The following is an 8,895-nucleotide window of genomic DNA, read 5'->3' on the forward strand; positions in this document are numbered from 1 at the left end:
CTTATCTCCTAGCTACAAGCATCTACACCCATAAATGTCTGTTTCCGTAGATGAAATATTCCTTTTATCTAAAATGAATCTCTCTTTTGCATTATCCTCTCACCTACTCAAGGACAATGCTTCAGTAGTTTTTTTCTTTTTTTATCCTTTTTAAATTTTCCTTGTCTACTGGATCATCCCATTATTATATAGATACGCAATATTTCTCCTCTCTGAAATACATTAAAGAACAAGGACAACAACAGCAACAACAAAAACAACAAACTTCTCTTGGCCTGACTTCTACCCATTTTTCCATTTGCCTTAAAGTGTTTTTTGTTTGTTTCTGGGACTGTAATGCAAACTCCTTCTCTCCTATTTTCACTTAAACTCAACTGCAGTCAGGACTCTGCTATTTCTTTGAAACCTGTCTTCAGAAGATCAACTATGGCCTTCATTTTGCTAACTCTCATGACACATTTTCTGTTCTCATCTTATTTTACCAACAAAAACATTAGACATAGTTGATCATTTTCTAATCCTCGATAATCTTTCTTCATATGACTTGGAGGACACCGTATCTCTTGGTTAGTTTTTTTTTCTCCTCAGTTTTCTCTAATCGTTTCTTCTAAGTTTTGTATGCTGGGTTTTCTTCTTCTCCTTAACCTGTTAATGGTGAAGTTCCCAAGATTTCAATCTTCCCTTTTGAACTACAGTTTCATATATCTGATCTATTTAACATCTCCAATTAGCTAGATAATAAAAACCTCAAGCCTAACATGCTGAAAAGGAACAGCCAATTTTTTTTCCCTAAAATCTACTCAATCCTTTTCTTCTCAATCTCAGTTGTCAATAACATCAGCCTTCCAATTGTTCTGCTTCAACAACTTTATTGTCATCATCTTTGATCACTTTCTCCTCTTATTCTATACTATATCTGGTAGAACTCTTATTCAATCTAACTTCAAAATATATCTAAAATTCAACCACTTGCCACATGGACCAACTACAAGTTCTAAGACAAGCTAGGAAGTATTTTTTGAGCACATTGTCAGTTGAGCAAAATCATATTTCATTTGGCACAACTAATAAATGTAGTCATTAGTATTTACCCACCACTGTTTGCAAGAGGAGTTGATAAAGAAGAAAAGTTGACACTTGATCAATTGTGAACTCAAGTTGCGAGGTCCTGTCTTGTTCTCCCTAACACATGGAAAAGGAAGCTTGAACTATAAGAGAAGTCGCATAATAAAAGACCTTTTAATTGTCTGTCACCCAATTCACTAGTGAAATATGGCTCATTGAATATCTTGAAATCTGATCAATCAAATTGGTAACTTCTTGTCTCTTAGGGAGTAGCTAGGAAGGAAATTAAAATGTATGAGAATTCTTGATATAGAAAAGTGTAAGTCTACAGCCATGCTACCCTGAACAAGCCCGATCTCATCTGATCTCAGAAGCTAAGCAGGGTTGGGCCTGGTTAGTACTTGGATGGGAGACCACTTAGGAAGACCAGGTGCTGTAGGTATAAAAAAAATAAAAAAAATAATGGATCGTAAACTGACAAGGTCCTTGCAAGCTGTGAGGTCACTAATAATAATGGATCGTAAGCTGACAAGGTCCTTGCAAGCTGTGAGGTCAACCAAGGGTTGGTGTGCCTAAAAAAGAAAAGTGTACCTCTCCCCAGTTGTTACCTGTTACAGTTCCCTTAAAATCAGGTTGAACAAAATGAGCACACATATCTTCTGTCCTTCTTCTATCATAGACTGGTTTGCCTAATTTAAAATTTATATAAATTGAATCATACTGTATGTTCTATTTTGCATCTGGATTATTAAAAATTTTAATTTTTTTAAATATCCAGTTGACATACAATAGTATATTAGTTTCAGGTGTGCAACATAGTGATTAGATGTTTGTGTAACTTACAAAGTGATCACCCCAATAAGTCTAACACCCATCTGAAAACATACATAGTTATTACAATAGCATCGATTATATATATTCCCTAAGCTTTACTTTACATCTTTCTGACTGTTGTTATAACTGGCAATTTGTATATCTTAATCCTTTCCTCTTTTTCACCCAGCCTCTTAAACTCATCCCATCTGGCAACCATCAAAATGTTCTCTGTATCTGAGTTTGTTTCTGTTTTGTTTGTGTTTTTAGAATCCACATATAAGTGAAATCATATGGTATTTGTCTTTCTCTGACTTATTCCATTTAGCAGAATACTCTCTACGTCCATCTATGTTGTTGCAAATAGCAAGATTTCATCCTTTTTCATGGCCGAATAATATTTCATTGTACCACTTTTTCTTTCTCCACTCAACTATTGATGGACACCTAGGTTGCTTCCATATCTTTGCTATTGTAAATAATGCTGCAGTGAACATAGAGGCACATATCTTTTTGAACTAGTGTTTTGGGTTTCTTTGGATGAATACCCAGAAGTGCAATCGCTGGTCATGTAGTAGTTCTATTTTTAATTTTTTGAGAAACCTCTATTTTTTTTTTCCATAGTAGCTGTATCAATTTACAATCCCACCAACAATGCATGAGGGTTCCCTTTTCTCCACATCTTTGCCTTGTTCTCTGTTGATTGATTGATAATAGCCCTTCTGACAGGGATGAGATGATATCTCACTGTGGTTTTAATTTGTATTTCCATGATGATTAGTCATGTCGAATATCTTTTCATATGTCTTTTGGCCATCTGTATGTCCTCTTTGGAGAAATGTCTATTTGGATTATTTGACCATTTCTTAATTAGATTGTTTGTTTGTTTCTGGTGTAAAGTTGTATGAGTTCCTCATATATTTTGGATATTAACCCCTTATCACATGTATCTTTGGTGAATATCTTCTCTCACTCAGTAGAGTCTTTTTAATAGTTTACTGTGCAAAAACTCTTTACTTTGATGAAGTTCCATTTGTTTATTTTTTCTTACATTCCCCTTGCCCAAAGAGACATATCCGAAAATATTACTATGAGCAATGTCAAAGGGTTTACTGTTTATGTTTTGTTCTAGTTTTTATGGTTTTTGGGTCTTATATTTAAATCTTTAATACTTTTTGAGTTTATTCTGGTGTATGGTGTAAGAAAGTGATCCAGCTTCATTCAAAAGAATGTGTCTGTCCAGTTTTCTCAACATCATTTATTGAAGAGACTCATTTTCCCATTGTATATTCTTGCCTTCTTTGTCATAGATTAATTGACCATATAGGCATAGGTTTATTTCTGGGTTCTCTTTTCTGTTCCATTTATCTGTGTGTTTTTATGCCAGTATCATACTGTTTTGCTTACTGTATCTTTGTAGTATAGTTTGAAATCAAATAGCATGATACCTCCAATTTTATTCTTCTTTCTAAAGTTGGTTTTGGCTATTTGGGGTCCTTTGTAGTTCCATTTACATTTTACAGTTATTTGTTCTAGTTCTGTAAAAAATACCATTGCCATTTTTACAGAGATCGCATAACTGTGTAGATTGCTTTGGGTGGTATGGACATTTTAATGATATTGTCTTCCAATCCATGAGCATGGTATATGCTTCCATTTATTTGTATCTTCAGTTTGTTTCTTCAAATCCTATGGTTTTCCAAGTACAGGTCTTTTACTTCCTGATTACATTTATTTCTAGGTATTTTATTTGATGAAGTTGTAACAGGATTGTTTTCTTAATTTCTCTTTCTCATAGTGTGTTATTGGTATATAAAAATGTAACAAATTTCTGAATATTAATTTTGTATCTTGCTATTTTACTGAATTAATTTATCAGTTCTAATAGCTTTTTGGTGGATTCTTTAGGGTTCTTTCTATAGTGTATCATGTCATCTCCAAATAATGACTGTTTTAACTCTTCCCTTCCAATTTGGATGCCTTTTCTTTCTTTCTTTTTGTCTGATTGCTGTGGCTAGGACTTCCAATACTATGTTGAATAGAACTGGTGAAAGTGGATGGATATCCTGGTCTTGTTCCTGCTCTTAAGGAAAATGCTTTTAGCTTTTCACCACTGAGTATGATGTTAGCTGTGGGTTTATCATATGTGGCCCTTATTATGTTGAGGTATGTTCTATGTCCACTTTGCTGAGAGGTTTTTTATCATAAATGGGTGCTGGATTTTGTCAAATGCTTTTTCTGCACCTATTAATAACGTGATTATATGATTTTTATCTTTCATTTTGCCAATATTTTATTGAGGATTTTTGCATTTATATTAATCAGAGATATTGGCCTGTAATTTTCTTTTTTGATAATTTGGTTGGGGAATCAGGGTAATGATGGCCTCATAAAATAATCTTGGGAACCTTCACTCTTCTTGAATTTTTTCAGAATATAGTTTGAGGACTGGTGTTAATTCTTTGATTGTTTGGTAAAATTCACCATCTAGTCCAAGACTTTGGCTTGATGGGAATTTTTTGATGACTACAATTTCATTAGTAGTTATAGATCTTAAGATTTTTTGTTCCCTCTACATTCAGTCTTGGAAGATTGTGCATTTCTAGGAATTGAACTGTTTCTTCCAGATGGTTCAATTTGTTGGCATGTAATGGTTGCCCGTTCCATGTCTCCACCCCTCCTTCTCGTCTTGTCATTGCTGCTTCTTTATATTCTTAGTTATAGGACTTATGTTCATGCAGTCTTCAGGTGGTTCTCAGTGATTGTTGTTCTGTAATTTAGTTGTAATTTTAATGTGGCCATGGGAGTAGGTAAGAATAGCATTTACCATCTCGACCAGAAGTCTTCGCAGAAAAGTTTTATGAAATTCATCTATAGTGTGTACAGTTGTGGTTTACTGATTCTCCTTGCTTTATATTATTCCATTAAATAAATAAACCATCATGAATTTATTTATTGTACTCTTGGTGGGTATTTGATTTTTTCCTCCAGTTTTGTGAATGCGTTTCTGTTGAGAATATATTTAAAAGTGGGATTGTTCATGGGACATGTTCATGCTTAGCTTTACTGATATTAATAAAGAGTTTTCCAAAGTTGTACTAGTTTATATTTTCATCAGAAAAGTATGAGAATTTCAGCTGTTTCACATCCTCAAAAATATTTAGTATTGTAAATTATTTTTTAAAATATTAATTTTGCCATTTTGATAATAATTAGTGATATAGGCTTTTAATTTTTATTCTCTTGATGACCAATCAGACTATGTTGTCCTTATGAAGAATTTCCTGTTAGAGATTTTGGTTCATTTTTAAACTAAGCATTTGCTTTTAATTTATTGTCTTATTGGATTTCTTTATACATTTTGGATACAAGTTCTTTGTGAATATATGTAATGGAAATCATTTCTGTTGCTGAGTCTTGCCTTTTCATACTCTAATAATACATCTTTTGATAACTGAAATTTCTAAATTTAACGTTTAAAATTTAATTGTTGTTTGCTAATTTAAAATACATTTGCATAACTCAACATTACAGTCTTTTTAAACATTATTGCTTAGATTGAATGTTTATCATTTCACCATACCATTGTAGATTTAAAATTCCTCCAGTGTCCATTTGTGCCTTATGTGAGTTGAAAGTAAAGATTTAGAAAAGATGGTATTCATGTGGCCCAGAAATGTTTATTAATAAGACCATCCTTTGACTACTGAATTCAAGCACATCTTTTTCATAAGTAAAGTGAATATTTACATAGAATTATGCTTTTTTAGACTGTACTCTAGTGTTCTATGTGTTTATTGATGAGTTGATATTCATGCCACATTAATTACTGTAGATTTATAAAGTCTTGACAATTGATACTGTAAGTTCTCCAACTCTTTAAGTTTACCTTGGCTGTTATCTGTTTTTTATTTGTTTTACATCTAAATGTGAATCATCTTGTCTATTTCTACAAGTAAATTCTAATAGAATATTTTATTTGGATTGCATTGAACATATAGGTCAATTTGGAGAAAACTAATACTTAAAGTTGTAATCATTAACATATAACATATCACATCTCTTCATTTTCTAGGTCTTCTTTAATTTTCATTGTAATGTTCGATGGTTTTATTGGTAAAGGCATTATACACCTTACATTAGATTTATTTTGAGGAATTTTGTATGACTTGTTTTATTGCAAATGTTTTAAAATTTTGTTTCCAATTCCTTTTACTGGCATATAGAAACTATTTTATCTTGTTTAAGAGGCCTTATTATCTTTACTTATTATTACTTATTAATCCTAATAGCATATGTATGGTTCCTTTGGAATTTTCTGCATGTGGGAATCATGTATGGTTTATCGAATTGTTCAAATTTTTTTAAGCTTTTTCATCTCTTTTTTTAACTCCTTATTTTTGCTCTACATACATGCTATTTTAAATAAATTTATAGTTGTTATTTTCCTATTAAATTAGCATGTTTATGATTATAAAATATACCACTTAACCTTTAGTAATTCTTTTTTAAAGTGTTTTATCTGAGAAGTGAGACGTTTATACTGAAGTTACTCCATCAGAGTGGGAAGTAGAAATTTAATGTCTACACTATATCTCCATGTTTCTTAAACATTGATAAAGTTTTTATTACATTTAATTATTGAAATACTTTTAAATTTTCATTTTGCTATCAGTTTAGCCCCCTTACAAAATTCTTCATACAGCTGCACAATATTTCTAAAATAAAAATTATTTTGTTTCCCTGTTTAAAACCATTTTTGATATTCATTATCCTTGAAATAAAATCAAAATCTGTAGCAGCACCTAACTACTCTGCTTAGTTTTTTAAAGTCATCTCCTACCACCACCGTATTTTAACACTTCACTCCAACCACAAAACATGAAATACACTGTGATTCATCAGTTCTTTAAGTACTCTCATATAAGGTACAGTGGGACTTATAATATTTTTACTATATCAGCCATTCTGCTTGGTGAATTACTACTTACCTCCTACAGTGTTTAAATATCAACTTCTTTAAAGAGTTTTTGACTCTTCCTCATAACTAGCACCCACCCATCTCTCAGATAAAACTGGCAACTTTTTCTCTCTTCTCCACATAGCACCTTTTCCATACTTCTACTATAGTACATACTACATACAATAAAATACAGCAATTGTCTATATGTCTGCATTTCCAACTGCACCAAGCCATTCAAGGGAAAAGATTATATGTATATATTAATTTAACAGCCTTCTGAAATTTTAGAAATGGGGAATGTACACAGTTCCTGAACAGGAATAGCTACATTGTGCCATCCTGTTCATCTTCAGTATTACCTTTGGTCAATTTTCTTTTCCTTACAGATGATTTATTTATTTTTGTTGTTCTATAAGTGAGATTATATTAATTTATTTAGGTTGGTGATGCCCAATTTTTCTGAGTCAATAGATCATTAGAGGGCATGCATATGTATATGTGTGTGTATGTGTGTATATGTGCGTATATGTATGCGTGTGTGTGTGTGTGTGTATATATATGTGTGTGTGTGTGTGTATTATCTTTTGCAAATATATAATGTGTGTGTGTGTGTGTGTGTGTGTGTGTACATAATTTTACCCCCATTTATTCCCAGATTCCACTTGTAAGCAACTATGAAAATTGAGTTTAGGCCTGGAACTTTTATTTAGCAAAAGTTCCTCAAGTGATTTAATGATAGCCATGTTTGTTAACCACTAGTTTAGGGATAACTATTGTAATTCCAGTGTCAAATAATGTCACCTCAACCTTTCCATTATCTACAGAATTTGGACATTCCAGTACCCACTTAAGATTTCTGTGAAGATGCTTTTTTTTTCAGTTACCTCTAGTCCTAGGGTCTTTCCGCTCCCCCACCGAAGTAGTTCAGTTTAAGTATATCTCATTATCCCAGTTGTGCTGTCACTGCTCCTTACTACATAAACACAGATTTGGAATGAAATTCTTTCCCTTCTTTTATAAACAGATGCTTACACATGCATACACATAAACATATATACTCATAGAAGTCATTTCTGTATATAATATTTATTAAAAAAAAACTTAAAAAAGAACATTATACAATTTTCTTTAAATAGAAATCTGATTTTCCTCATCTATTTTGCAATCCAGGCTCTGATCTTCTGCCAGTTGTTAGCTTCAGCCTGTCAAGAACTGTACCATTGAAACAAGATCTGGAGAAATTTTTACTTCTTTACATTATTAAAAATTCTGAAAAGAGTTAAGTTTAACTGACTACTTTGCCTTTCATTTAATTTGTCCTAAAGCTGGTGAATGTTATTATAATGCAAATTCACGGGCAATTAGTTTGCAAACATGTAAGCAAAAAATTAAGTATACTAGGGCGAGTTTCTTTATATAAATCTTGACTTCAAAATAATTATTTTTAAAAAGAATTTTTCAATTATGAGTACGATAATAAACTGTCTATGAAAATAGTCTTTCCTAACAAAAGGAAACACACTTGTGAAGCATTTTCTTTTTTTTCTTTTGGCTCGATCTTATTTTTTCTATATTTTTCATAGCCAGCAATTATTGTTTGTAAAAGAGATCACCGTTTCTCCATGTCATATATGATGATCCCACTAAGTAAGCAATTGATGGAAGGTCACATAGGCTTCAGAATCTCTGCACCAACACAGAGCTATAAAGTGCTTAGTATAATGTCTAACACTCAATAAAACCTGAGTAATTGGTAGCAATTACTGCTCAATATTTGACAATATATATCACTTTTTTAAAATAGAAATTTATAACTAAGAAAACTACATATCTTTAATGAAGAAATCATAAAACTGTGTATAAAATTCTAGGCCTAGAACTTCAATTTGCTCTTGTTCAGATTTTATTCCTTTCTTCACCTACTGTGGTACCTCTTCAGATAACCTAAACAAAAAAAGGAACATATGATTATACTACATCTTACACTATAAGGATAGGTAACTGTTTGTACTAAACCATTTCCTTCAGAATTGTTTTTTACAGTTTAGTGAATT

General features: G+C 31.9%; 1 non-coding gene across 1 annotated transcript; it reads left to right on the forward strand.

Annotated features, from left to right (window-relative positions):
* The first annotated feature begins 1,388 nt into the window (after nt 1-1,388).
* On the forward strand, nt 1,389-1,507 carry LOC112475550. Its single transcript, XR_003044755.1, has one exon. It is a non-coding gene; the product is annotated as a 5S ribosomal RNA (ribosomal RNA).
* The last annotated feature ends 7,388 nt before the right edge of the window (nt 1,508-8,895 follow it).

This window comes from Pteropus alecto, unplaced genomic scaffold (assembly GCF_000325575.1).
Source record: "Pteropus alecto unplaced genomic scaffold, ASM32557v1 scaffold171, whole genome shotgun sequence".
NCBI classification, from domain to species: Eukaryota; Metazoa; Chordata; class Mammalia; order Chiroptera; family Pteropodidae; genus Pteropus; species Pteropus alecto.